Below are 14,175 nucleotides of genomic sequence, written 5' to 3' on the forward strand. Positions count from 1 at the left end.
ATTTGACATATTTCCATATTGGACACACTACACGTTTCTCATATATGAGATATATACCTAAATCAGAAGCATAGCGTCTTCTTAAATGATTGTACTCTTTTATACAATTTGCATCAGCACTAATCCTTTTCTCATAAAAAATCTATCAAATACAAACCAGACAATGTTCTTACTTGAGAGAATGCAACATATGCCATTCCCTCTTTGAACACTGTACTTCCGATATGTACAAAAGCAGTGTCTATACATAAACCTTGAGATTTAGAAAAGTTACTGCCTATGCTAACTACAGAGGAAACTCACCCAATCTGTCTTACCTCTTTAACTGATGAAGTTTTATAATCAAAAATTCTATTCCCTCTCTGTTCTGAAATTTTACAAAATCAACAACTTTTCCTGGTGCTTCATTTACTAAACCTTCTACTACATTAAAATTATGCTGTAAAATGACCCACCTTTTATACAGTTTTAGATACAGACCTGTCCAAAGAATGCAATTTAGCCTGCAGTTTCTCTCTAAGAAGAATAGTCACTCCCTGGTGGTCAATTTTATCAATAGCTTCAATTTCCATTATTTCTTGTTTCTCCAGTTTTAAACGTTTTTGATTAAATGCAGAACAATCTTGCAGTGTAGGCATTAGGCAAACTAAAGACTTCTTTTCTCCAAGCTTATTGTACATTACTTCAGCTGCTGTGTTTCCAGTTGTAAACAAGTTCCTTAGTAGCCGCCTTTCTAAAGCTTGTTTACCATTTTTCGTCAAAACACCAATTCTTATGTCTTAAAGTATATTTTCATAGTCTTCATTACTTGCTTATCGCATATTTTTAACAAGTTCTTTATATTGAAAATGTAACCAAATCTTCACATTTCCAATACTTCCCAAAGCTTTTAGACAAGTGTTTTAAAAACAGGTTGTCCTTTTACAGGAGTAAGTTCTAGTAGATCTCCGAGCACAATTAAATGTTTTCTTCCAAACAGAACATCGCATTTTGTTTTTAAATCTGTTGCATTCTTAAATGTACAAAGGCATGCAATAAGTCTGAGACCATGCTCACCTCATCAATGATTAAAATTGTAATTGTCTTCAGTACTCTTGAGACTTCATAACACGCTTCTCCAGATAGCTTCTGATATTCCAATTCATTATCATGTTCAACTGGTAGCATAAGTAGTCAATGTAAAGTATTTCCTTTAATGTTGTGTGCTACTAATCCAGTTGGAGCTGTTACAACACAAGATAATTTTGTGTAGATACCTGGTCAAAACTTTAATTAAGAAACTTTTTTCTGTCCCAGCTTGACCATTGATGTATATTTGAATAGGTATAAATGATGAACATTGGCATTGTTTTTTTTTTCATGTAACAAACCATGTTGTAGCTGTTCTTTTACTTGTAGATATATTTCTTTATGTTTATTATTTAGTTGTTCTTCTAACTTTTCCAACTGAATAATATCCTGTTGTGCTTGTTGCAATGCCGTTTCTAACTCATTCATGTCTATTGCTGCTTCATTTTCGATAATTGGTTGTCCCAGTGGATCTTGACTTAGTGTACCAGAACTTTAACTATCTTGAGAACTTTCTCTAGCTATTTCCACTGCAATAGTACTTTCTTGTTCAATCTCATCATTTTACATTTGTAGATATATAGGAAAAATTGTGCACTGAAAACTATCTTTACTTGCATTAAAATAATCTTTATAGCAGTCAAAAATTCAAAGTAATTCCGTTTCACTGCACCAAGGCATTTACAGTTGCAGAAGGGCTAACTATAAAAATTCCCTCTTATATGGACTTTCACAACTCAGTTTTCTGTGACTAGTAAGATTTCCTTTGGGATGTTTTACCAAACATCCATCAAATCCAAATCCTACATACTTTTCTGCTTTTATATTTTCTGTAACTTTTCTTCTAAAGCTGGAATGTTAAAGTATTTCATACAGACATAGATTTGGACTCCATTTGGGACAGTATGTATCCAACATATTCATTTTAACAATATCAGTACTTTCTGGTTCATTCTGTGCTAAGTATTTGATTTCTTGTAATGTTTTCAATACTCTGTTTTGTGTGGTGCTAGACTTACCCAAATGATTCCTCTTGACTTTGAATTTAAACTCGCAGAGCTCAAGCAATCCGAACATTCATAGGATCTAATCTCTCAATGGGAAAGCATTTTCAAGCTGAAGCTGTACAATTTCTTGCTAAGACACTTTTGGTGTGAAATATCTTCCCACATTTCTTTCATCTCTGTATTTTCAGATGTGGTTATATATGATATAACATAGCAAGCAACAGCAATTGAATTATCCGCAACATACTGAATACACATGTTTGCATTCCACATTTTCAAAATCACTGGATTGTAGTCATTAATATACTTTGAATCTTTGGTTCTTTTGAAGATGTATATATTCTTTGTAGATTTCTGAGTTATCGAATGCCATACTGCTGACCTAAAACAAATTAATCTTCCTTTAGAAATTATTGGACATGGGAATCCAAAACAACATTTTGTATAAAATTTCCCTTTAGACTTGTGTTTTCTTCAACAGTATTTTTTATGTCGATGACTGAAACCGTAAAACCTGTTGTCTCAGGCTTTTTTCTCCGCCTTCTTGTGGAATGGCACAGGTAACATACTGTTCAATGAAAGACAATACACTTTCATCAGTATCAGTTCCAAATTCTGGAGAATTCTTGATACATAATAGCATGTATATATGAGGAGCACCCTGGCTTGGTACTCTTTTCTCCAAAAGTAATCTGTTACCTCTCCAAGAGGTGGAAAATGTTTATTGCAGATAAATGACATCATAGCTTGAAACCTATTTGTCCCACGCATATTAAGCACAGCTAAGTGTTACAAACCATGTTGGAGTACCCATGTTCCTTAACATACATTTAGTTAAGCGTGACGATGATACCAATACTTATTGGTACCACGTTGATACCCCATCAAATTAATTAACTTAGATTCTAAATGTTTATTTCTTTGTTGAACTTTGTCCATAAATTCCTTTGCAGAAATATGGAAGATGAACTACTGTTTTTAATATGTGGTTCAACCCATATGAAAGTGTGGACAAATCACTTTTAAACAAAATATGAAATATCCATGGAATGCACTGTAGAAATCTTGGATCTTCAGAGTACAATCTTGTCAAGCGGTGTTTTTAATCTGGAATCCATACAGATCGCTCATCAATTTGTCCACCTTCTCCAGTGGGGGATAGCTGTGGAAAACAGCCAGCTTCTAAACTTTTTCACCATACACTCATGGGAGTTGCCTTTGCTTTCTTCATTTGAAATAATACTATACTGTTTTCTATCACTTCTTTTGAATGAAGATGATGTATAGTGTAATGCTCATAAATCTCTTCACTCATGGACCTTTCCACTATTCTATTTGGCCATTTGAAATTTCTGCACCATCTTCTAAGCATAAGCGGGAGGGAGGCAGGTGGCGGGCAACTTACTACGCCGTGGGTGTGCATAGCCTGCATGCCCTATGCCTACTTTGCGGATCGCAAAGTAGGCAAAGATACGCACACTCCGCGGCCGGAGCGTAGCACTGTGCCCAGGGTGAATCTTAAGCTTCTGTTTAAGACTTTTTTTGGCATATTCTCATAAAAAAAATCAAATGTCAATAGATTCCTGTTGAATACTACAAATACTACAAATACTACTATAATCCCACTTCTATATCGGAGCTTGTGGACGCCTCCCTTGAACGTCTTTAGCTATTACTTCTTCCACATCTATTGGAACCATGCAATGTGACAACCATCTTTCATCTCATGGTATCGACAAGTAGTATCAACTGCATGAACTAATGTGTTCTGTTGAAAATAGCTTTCTTCATTAAAGAAAGGCTGAATACTAGAAGCTTGCTTCCATTCAACAGTGAATGTTTTTAAAAAGTTACTTCTATTAACCAGCCTTTTTCTTTTCTCCTTCATAAACAGCATTGTATTATCCAATGTTTTCATTCTCTTCAATATTAATATAAATGATTTTCTTTTTATTTCAAAAGCTTTATCTACTATACTACACAATCTGTTGCTTTTTCTTACAAGCTGCTGATCTTCTTTTACATTTTTTACAATCTTTCAATACATTTTGTAGAACTCTAATTCTATACGTTCTAATCCTTATGTATTTATGTTCTTTCAGCCTCTTTTCAACATGCATTGTTTTCCCATAACATTTTATTGATCATCTCATTTTTGCCATTCCTTCTGATTTGTTGTGGAACTTGCCTATTTCTTTTCAAGATTTTCAACTTGCTTAAAATTCAGTAAAAGTCTTTTAACAAACTTATACTTATTTGACTAGAACTCTTTTTCTTCAGTGTAACATTTTGCAGTTCATCTCATTTCTTTTTTTCTTCCTTTCACTAATAGCTTTTTCCTTGTCTTCTCTTTTGATCTTTCTTTTGTATGTAAATATCTGAAAAACAAAGATAAGTTTCAATCGTTTAATAAATAATGCTATACTTTTGAAATAATTGTATACTAATATTAATAACAATACATAAATAAATACTTTCAAATACATTCCAAATGTCTCTATAATATGTCAATATTTAGAATATTGTACTTTATAGCAAACCTGGCACAAGAACACGCACCTTTAAACTGTAACATAGTTGAGATTGCTGATTTAAATTTGGCTAGTCCCAAGATTCTCAGCAGTTGGTAAAAACTGAAGCTTCGAGAGAAAAGTGAGGTTTAATACATGTTGAATTTTTTTTTAGAAATTACACTACTTGCTATGAGTTTGTGGAAATGTACACTTGAAGTAGACCATATAAGTTTACGTATCTGCTTGAAATGAGAAATGTATTATTTCAAATGTATAACTCTATGTTCTCTTGTGAGTGAAGTATGTATTTACTTCTACATCAATTGTCTCATGTGTTATTTATCTGAAAATGGTAGCTTGAAAACCTGGTTTGTTTGGCTACCGGTGGACACATCTCTCAGTTCTGCTCTATTATTCGGTCGCACAGCCTCTGATGTCTTCTGTATATAGGTATATAGGTATTATGGAGCGTCTCAAATAGCCTGTTTAATACTCATGTGCCATGACTTTTTTTACACAAATTTAAAGACCATACACTGTGAAACATAGTTATCCAAAATGCACAGACTGATGTATGTATGCTTTGAGAAATATGCTGAGACTTATAACAGTGATATAGTCGAATACCTGTACTTTAGAACGCATGCTGTCCAAATGTATGTAAAATAAATTGTATGTATTTCTTTCTGCTCATAAAACATGGCATCTGGGTATTGAACAAGCGATGTGGAAGGCTCCACAATACCTTCATTCAGAAGACATCAAAGACTCTGTGTAGCAATCACCAGCAGTTTCACCACCGATTATGCCCCTTGTCAGGAAAAGACCAGGAGTGTTTCCGCGATTTCCCGATGTCAGGATTTCCCAAACTACTAATCCCTGCATGCACTGGGGCGCACCCGACGACCCTGTCTACATAAGCACTTCCGCGGGAAGCGGAAGGTGCTTGTCAATCCTCGAGCTTGTGGATGTTCGTGGCGGAAGGTGTTCCCCGCCGGATTCCAGCGAGAAGCATTTCTGCAGCCATTCCTGTGACGGGCCGAGTCCCGCGTTCCCGTGGAAGCCAGCCCGATTCAGAGGCGAGCGAGACGCCAAGGTATTAGGGAAGGCAGATACTTCTGCATTTCTGGTGAGCCACGAGTGTTGCTTCGTCAACAAAACTTTATCGATACTGTGAGAGACATTGTAATATCCCGGATTACTTGTTCCCCCTTTACCTGGACATGGCGGGGACGGTGTAACGAAGACACGGACACTGAGTGCCTCGTTGCCGTCCTGCCTAGCAACAAGAAAAGTATCCCCGAAATCCCGAGGAAGGGATTACCTTTTGTTTATTTTGAACTTTACTTTCGCTGTGACTGTGCACTTACGGAGGGCTCCCGCTTGGACCCATTCAGTCACTGCCTAGTGGGGGGTGAGAGAGTTTCACTTCCCGAGGACCAAGTGCTTATTGTGACATTGAAGTAGGGGACTGTGGAGTACCCCAGGAAGGGGTGTGTACGGCGAAAGGCAGTCAAGGGGGTGCCAAAGTGAGAGTGCCGCAAGAAGAAGGTAATTTCAAGACATCTCCTTCCGGGCGGGTAGGCGTAGGTCCTGTGCCTTCACTACATTATAAGAGAGAAGTCTTCTGTTTACCAGTTCTCTCTCTCTCGTCCCATGTCTGCAGGTACATATCTTCCCAGAGGAGATTACAGCCCCGACCTTTATCCTGGAGAGTTCCTATCCCGGGCCTCATCTTTTTTATGTTATCCACTTCCCTTTTTCCCACAGACCTGATCTCACGCAGTTAGGTTACCTTCCACTGCTGGGGAGTAGGTTTATGGGAGTCAGGGACCTTCTCATCTATCGTCTCTGCTGGATTCTACATTGCAGGTTAGTGGCGGGTTATTGGCTTGGGCGCTACTGACAACCTGGCAGACATGACACTCTGCGACCGAACTACAGACCAGAACTAAGAGATTTGAATACCAGTAGCGAAACCGACCAGGTTTTCAAGCTACCATCTTCAGATGCATAACACATCAGACACTAGATATAGAAGCAGACAAAAACGTCATTCACAAGACCATGAAATCCCGTAAACTTGAGAGACTGCACTGCCATTTGAAGGAGACACCTACATTTAGGCAGTGTACTTCAAATGTACCTTCTCACAGACTCATAACAAGTGGCCAGCATGTCTTAATCCTCACTTTTCTCCTTAAGTTTCACTATTCACTAACTACTCAGGATGTTAGGCCTAGCCAAATATAAAGCAGCAACCCTTTGCATGTCACTGTTGTTAATCTCACCATATTTCTGAAAGCATGCATGCATGTGTCTGTATCTTTTCCTAGTGGCATCATATGAAGAAAAATACAAATAGGCGTATACCTGTGTTCTATATGTCTAGCATCTTCAGATACATAACACATAGGATAATATATGTGGAAGTACAGACATACATCAGTCACAAGGCCATGCAGACCTTAAAACTTCACAGAATTCACAGAGTTCCCATTTCAAGCAGACACCTAAAATTATGTGACATATTTCAAGTATACCTTTCCACACACTCATACAAAAGTAGCCTAATTAGCAATCCCTCTATGAACATCTTAAACCTCACTTTTGAGCTGCACGTTCATCATTCTACAACTACTTAGGGTGTTGGACCAATCCAAATATAAAGCAGCAACCCTTTTCATATGTCTCTTGTAAGTCTCACCATATTGCTGATATAATGCATGCATGTGTCTGCACCTTTTCCCAGTGGCATCGTACAGAAAAAAAACATACAAATAGATGTATACCTGTGTTTTAAACGTCCAGCATCTTCAGATGCATGACACATACAAGAGTACATGTACAAGAAGAGACATACCTAAGTCAGAAGACCATGCAGACCTTAAGGCTTCACAGAATGCAGTTCCCATTTTGAGTTGAGACCAAACACTATATGGTGTATTTCAAGTGTACCTTTCCACACACTCATACAAATTAGTTTAAACAGTAATCCCTCTAGCAACATGTCTTAAACCTCACTTATGAGCTCCATGTTTACCATTCAGCAACTACTTAGGGTGTTGGGCCTAGCCACATATAAACCAATACCCTTGTGCATGTGTCTCTTGTAAGTATCATCCTATTCTAAAAAGCATCCATGCATGTGTTTACACCTTTTCCTAGTGGCATCACATTAAAAAGAAACATACAAATAGATGTATACCTGTGTTTTATACGTCTAGCATCTTCAGATGCATAACACCTATGAGAATACATGTGAAAGTACAGACATAACCATGCAGATGTTAAAATGTCACAGAATGCAGTTCCATTTCAAGTATGCACTAAAAATAATGTGGCATATTTCAAGTGTACCTTTCCACACACTCATGCAAAGTATCATATTCACTAATCCCTCTAGCAACATGCATGTGTCTGCACCTTTTCCTAATGCCATCATAAGTAAAAGAAACATACAAACATGCATATACAACGTATACTATCTAGCCTCTTCAGATGTATAACACGTGTGAGAATAAATGTGAAAGTACAGACAAACTTCACAGAATGCAGTTAAAATTATTCAAGCAGACACCTAAAATTATGTTGCATATTTCTAGTGTACCTTTCCACACACTCCTACAAAGAAGCCTAATCAGTAATGCCCCTACCAACATGTCTTAAAACTCACTTTTGACCTGCATATTCACCATTATGTAACTACTTAGGGTGTTGGGCCTAGCCAAATATAAAGCAGTAACCCTTTGCATGTCTCTCATGTAAGTATCATCCTATATTCGAAAGCATACATGCATGTGTCTACACCTATTCCTAGTGGCATCTTATATAAAAGAAACATACAAATAGCATATTCAGATAAATAACACGTATGAGAATACTTGTGGAAGTACAGACATTCCTCAGTCACAACACCATGCAGAGCATAACACTTCTTGTAACTCTCTCCATATTACTGATAGAATGCATATGTGCCTGTGCCCTTTAGTAGTGGCATCATATATAAAAGAAACATACATATAGAAGTGCACCTGTGTTTTATACGTATAGCATCTTCAGATACATAACACACATGAGAATACATGTAGAAGTACAGATATACCTCACTCACAACACCATGCAGACTGTAGAACTTCACAGAATGCAGTTCCCGTTTCAACCCCCCTCATAATTATGTGGCGTATTTCAATTGTACCTTTCCACATACTGATACAAGGTATCCTATTCACTAATCCCTGTAGCAACATATCTTAAACCTCACTTTTGAGCTGTACATTCACCAGTCTGCAACTACTTAGGGTGTTGGGCTGAGCCAAATATAAAGCAGTAACTTTGCATTCCTCTCTTGTAACTCTCACCATATTCCTGATAGAATTCATGCATGTGTCTGCACCTTTTACTAGTGTCATCATATATAAAAGAAACATTCAAATATCTGTATACCTGTGTTTTCTACGTCTAGCATCTTCAGATGCATATCATGTACGAGAATATAAACAAGCATTGAAAACCGAGCAAAGTGGTTCTTAAGTAAAGCACAAATCAAAGTCCAAATATTGGTTAATGAAGTAGTCCTTTGTTAATTCAAATGTTAATATCTTGTCTTTATTCCAAAGTGCAGTCTCATGTACGAGAATATGTGTACAAGAAGAGATATACCTCAGTGAGAAGACCATGCAGACCTTAAACTTCACAAAATGCAGTTCCCATTTCAAGCTGAGACCTAAAATGATAATGCGTATTTCATGTATACCTTTCCACACACTCATACAAAGTAGCTTTATCAGAAATCCCTCTAGCAACATGTCTTAAACCTCACTTTTGAGTTCCTGTTCACCATTCAGCAACTACTTAGGGTGTTGGGCCTAGCCGAAGATAAACCAGTAACCCTTTGCATGTGTCTCTTGTAAGCCTCATCCTATTCCGGAAAGCAAACATGCATGTGTATACACCTTTTCCTAGGGGAATCATATATAAAAAAATCATACAAATAGATGTATAGCTGTGTTTTATACACCTAGCATCTTCAAATGCATAACCCATATGAGAATACATGTGGAGGTACAGACATACCTCAGGCACAAGTACAAGCAGACCTTTTAAACTTCTTACAATGCAGTTCCCATTTGAAGCACACACCTAAAATTAAGTGTACCTTTCCACACACTCATACAAAGTAGCCTAATCAGTAATCCCTCTAACAACATGTCTTTACCCTCACTTTTGCTCTGCAAGTTCACGATTCTGAAACTACTGAGGGTGTTGAACCTAGCCAAATATAAAACAGTGATCTTTTGCATGTGTTAGTCTCCTGTTAGTCTCATCCTACTCTAGAAAGCATACATGCAAGTGTTTACACCTTTTCCTAGTGGCATCATATATAAAAGAAACATACAAATAGAGGTATACCTGTGTTTCATATGTTTAGCATCTTCAGATGCACAAACACGTAAGAAAACATGAGTAAGTACAGACATACCTCAGTCACTAGACCATGCACACCTTAAAACTTCTTACAATGCAGTTTCCTTTTCAAACAGACACCTAAAATTATTTGGCGTATTTCAAGTGTACCGTTCCACACACTCATACAAAGTAGCCTAATCAGTAATCCCTCTACCAACATGTCTTAAACCTCACTTTTGAGCTGCATGTTCACCATTATGTTACTACTTAGGGTGTTGGGCATGCCAAATATAAAGCAGTAACCCTTTGCATGTCTCTCTTGTAACTCTTACCATATACCTGATAGAATGCATATGTGTCTGCACCTTTTCCTAGTGGAATCATATATAAAAGAAACATACAAATAGATGTGTACCTGTGTTCTACATGACTAGCATCTTCAGATACATAACACATGTGATAATACATCTGGAAGTACAGACATACCTCACTCACAAAACCATGCAGATCTTAAAACTTCACAGAATGCAGTTCCTATTTCAAGCACACACATAAAGTTATGTGGCTTATTTCAAGTGTACCTTTCCAAACACTCATACAAAGTAGTCTATTCACTAATCCCTCTAGCAACACATCTTAAACCTCACTTTTGAGCTGCACATTCACCATTCCGCAACTACTTAGGGTGTTGGGCCTACCCACATATAAAGCAGTAACCCTTTGCATATCTCTCTTGTAACTCTGAACATATTCCTCATAGAATGCAGACATGTGTCTGCACCTTTTCCTAGTGCCATCATATATAAAAGAAACATAGAAATAGACTTATATCTGTGTTCTATACGTCTAGCATCTTCAGATGCATAACAAGTACTGGAATATGTGTACAAGAAGAGACATACCTCAGTCACAAGAACAAGCAGACCTTAACATTTCCCACAATGCAGTTCCCATTTCAAGCAGACACCTAAAATTATTTGGCGTATTTCATGTGTACCTTTCCACACACTCATATAAAGAAGTCTAATCAGTAATCCCTCTACCATCATGTCTTAAACCTCATTTTTTAACTCCATGTTCACCATTTCAGCAAATGCGTACAGTGTTTTGCCTAGCCAAATATAAACAGTAACCCTTTGCATGTGTCTCTTGTAAGTCTCATCCTATTCTAGAAAGCATACATGGATGTGTCTGCACCTTTTCCTAGTGGCATCATATCTAAAATAAACATACACATAAAGGTATATCTGTATTTTATTTATCTAGAATTTTCAGATGCATAACACATAAAAGAAGCTATGTGGAAGTACAGACATACATTAGTCACAAGACCATGCAGACCTTAAAACTTCACAGAATGCAGTTCCCATTTCAAGCAGACAACTCAAATGATGTCACATATATCAAATATACCATTCCACATACTCATACAAAGTAGCCTAATCACTAATCCCTCTACCAACATGTCTTAAACCTCACTTTGAGCAACTACACTTAGGGTGTTGGACCTACCCACATATAAAGCCGCAACCCTTTGCATGTCTATCTTGTAACTCTCTCCATATTCCTGATACAGTCCATGCATGTTTCTGCATCATTTCCTAGTGCCGTCATATATAAAAGAAACATATAAATAGAGATATACCTGTGTTTTATACGTCTGGCATCTTCAGATGCATAACATGTACTGGAATACATGTACAAGAAGAGACATACCTCAGTCAGAAAGCAATGCAGACCTTAAAACTTAACCGAATGCAGTTCCCATTTCAAGTTGAGATCTAAAGTGATATGGTGTATTTCAAGTATGCCTTTCCACACACTCATACAAAGTAGCTTTATCAGTAATCGCTCAAGCAACATGTCTTAAACCTCACTTTTGATCTGCACGTTCACCATTCTGCAACTACTTAGGGTGTTGGGCCTAGCCAAATATAAGTAATAACCCTTTCCATGTCTCTCTTGTAACTCTCACCATATTCCTGATATAATGCATGCATGTGTCTGCACCTTTTTCTAGTGCCATCATATATAAAAGAAACATACAAATAGATGTTTACCTGTGTTTTACACATCTGGCATCTTCAGATGCATAACATGTACGAGAATCCATGTACAAAAAGAGACATACCTCAGTCAGAAGACCACGCAGACCTTAAAACTTCACAGAATGCAGTTACTATTTCAAGTTGAGACCTAAAATTATATGGCGTATTTCATGTATACCTTTCCACAGAGTCATACAAATGATCTTAATCACTAATCCCTCTAGCAACATGTCTTAACCCTCACTTTTGTGCTGCATGTTCATCATTATGTAACTACTTAGAGTGTTGAACCTAGCCAAATATAAACCAGTAACCCTTTGCATGTCTCTCTTGTAAGTCTCATGCTATATTATAATGCATACTCGCATGTGTCTACACCTTTCCCTAGTGGCGTCTTATATAAAAGAAACATACAAATAAATGTATACCTGTGTTTTATACATCTAGCATCTTCAGATGCATAACATGTAGGCGAATACAGGTAAAGAAGATATATACCTCAGTCATAAGACAATGCAGACATTAAAACTTCACAGAATGCCCCATTCTGCAACTAGTTACGGTATTGGACCTAGCCAAATATACAGCAGCAACCCTTTCCATGTGTCTCTTGTAAGTGTTACCATACTTCTGAATGCATGCATGTGTCTGCACCTTTTCCTACTGGCATCTTATATAAATATATATACAAATAGATGTATACCTGTGTTTTATACGTGCAGCTTCCTCAGATGCATACACATATGCGAATACTTGTGGAAGTACAGACATACCTAGGTCACAAGACCATGAAAATATTAACACTTCTCAGAATGCTCTTTCCATTCCAAAGACACTTAAAGTTATGTGGTGTATTTCAATTCTACCTTTTAACTCACTCCTACAAAGTCGCCTAATCACTAATCCCTCTACTAACATGTCTTGAATCTCACTTTTGAGCTGCACGTTCACCATTCTGCCACTACTTAGGGTCTTGACCTATGCAAATTAAAAAGCAGTAACTCTTTGCATGTCTCTCTTGCAACTCTCACCATATTCCTGCTACAATGCATGCATGTGTGCACCTTTTCCTTGTGGCATCATATATAAACATACAAATAGATGTACACCTGTGTGTTATTCATCTAGCATCGTCAGATGCATAACACGTATGAGAATAGATGTGCAAATACACACATGCCTCAGTCACAAGACCATGCAGACCATACAACTTCACAGAATGCAGTTCCCATTTGAAAGACACACCTAAAATTATGCGGTATACCTCAACTTCACCTTTTCACAGACTCATAAACTAGCATAATCACTTATCCATCTACCACCAATGTACACATATTTCTATGCACAAACTATAACAATCATAATTTCAGAACAATGAAACAAAGTGCAACACACATCTGTACATTTCATAACATATTTCAAATATCACACTTCTCAAATAATTTCAAAACTTTAAAAATAAAGCTTTTCAAATCTAAAAATATCCCTACAAAGACTGGACCACTAAACATAATATATAACACAACTTACACATGTGTAACTCACCTTTCAAATAGTATTGAAGATAATGAAATACAAGAAACTCATAAAAGATTTCCTTTTGCACCCATTTAATGTAATGCACCACTGTCAACAAGATCAAACCAGTAATGGCAATCTTTCCTTCTCTATCTGCACACAAATAAAAGTAAGTAACAAATCAAATTGCTTTCTACATCATTTCATATTGTGAAACAGATTTCTATTGGTTAGACATATTAACCCTTTGTAACTGTCTTCTAAAAGTGGCCAAACTAGTTCTGTAATTTTATGGAGTCACGACTCCACCGCCGTGCCGCAGTGTAGTGTTGCGGTGGAGCTGTGAATCCATACAAGAGTTCAAAAACCTATTTCTAATAATATTATATTTGTTTTAAACAACAGGCTATTTCTACACATACCCTTATACTGCAACTGTCCTCTTGTCTGTCTGCTATGGTTAGCTTGCTGCCATTACCTCTGTCCCCTCTGCTCTCTCTTGTTCATGTGCAAGTCCCTATTCCCTCCCTATTGCTTTCCATGGTCCGTTTCCTGAACTGCCGTCCCGCTTGCCCTGCTTGATGTATTCTGCTGCTGTAACCCCTGATGCTT

This window comes from Triturus cristatus, chromosome 7 (assembly GCF_964204655.1).
Source record: "Triturus cristatus chromosome 7, aTriCri1.1, whole genome shotgun sequence".
Classification (NCBI taxonomy): domain Eukaryota; kingdom Metazoa; phylum Chordata; class Amphibia; order Caudata; family Salamandridae; genus Triturus; species Triturus cristatus.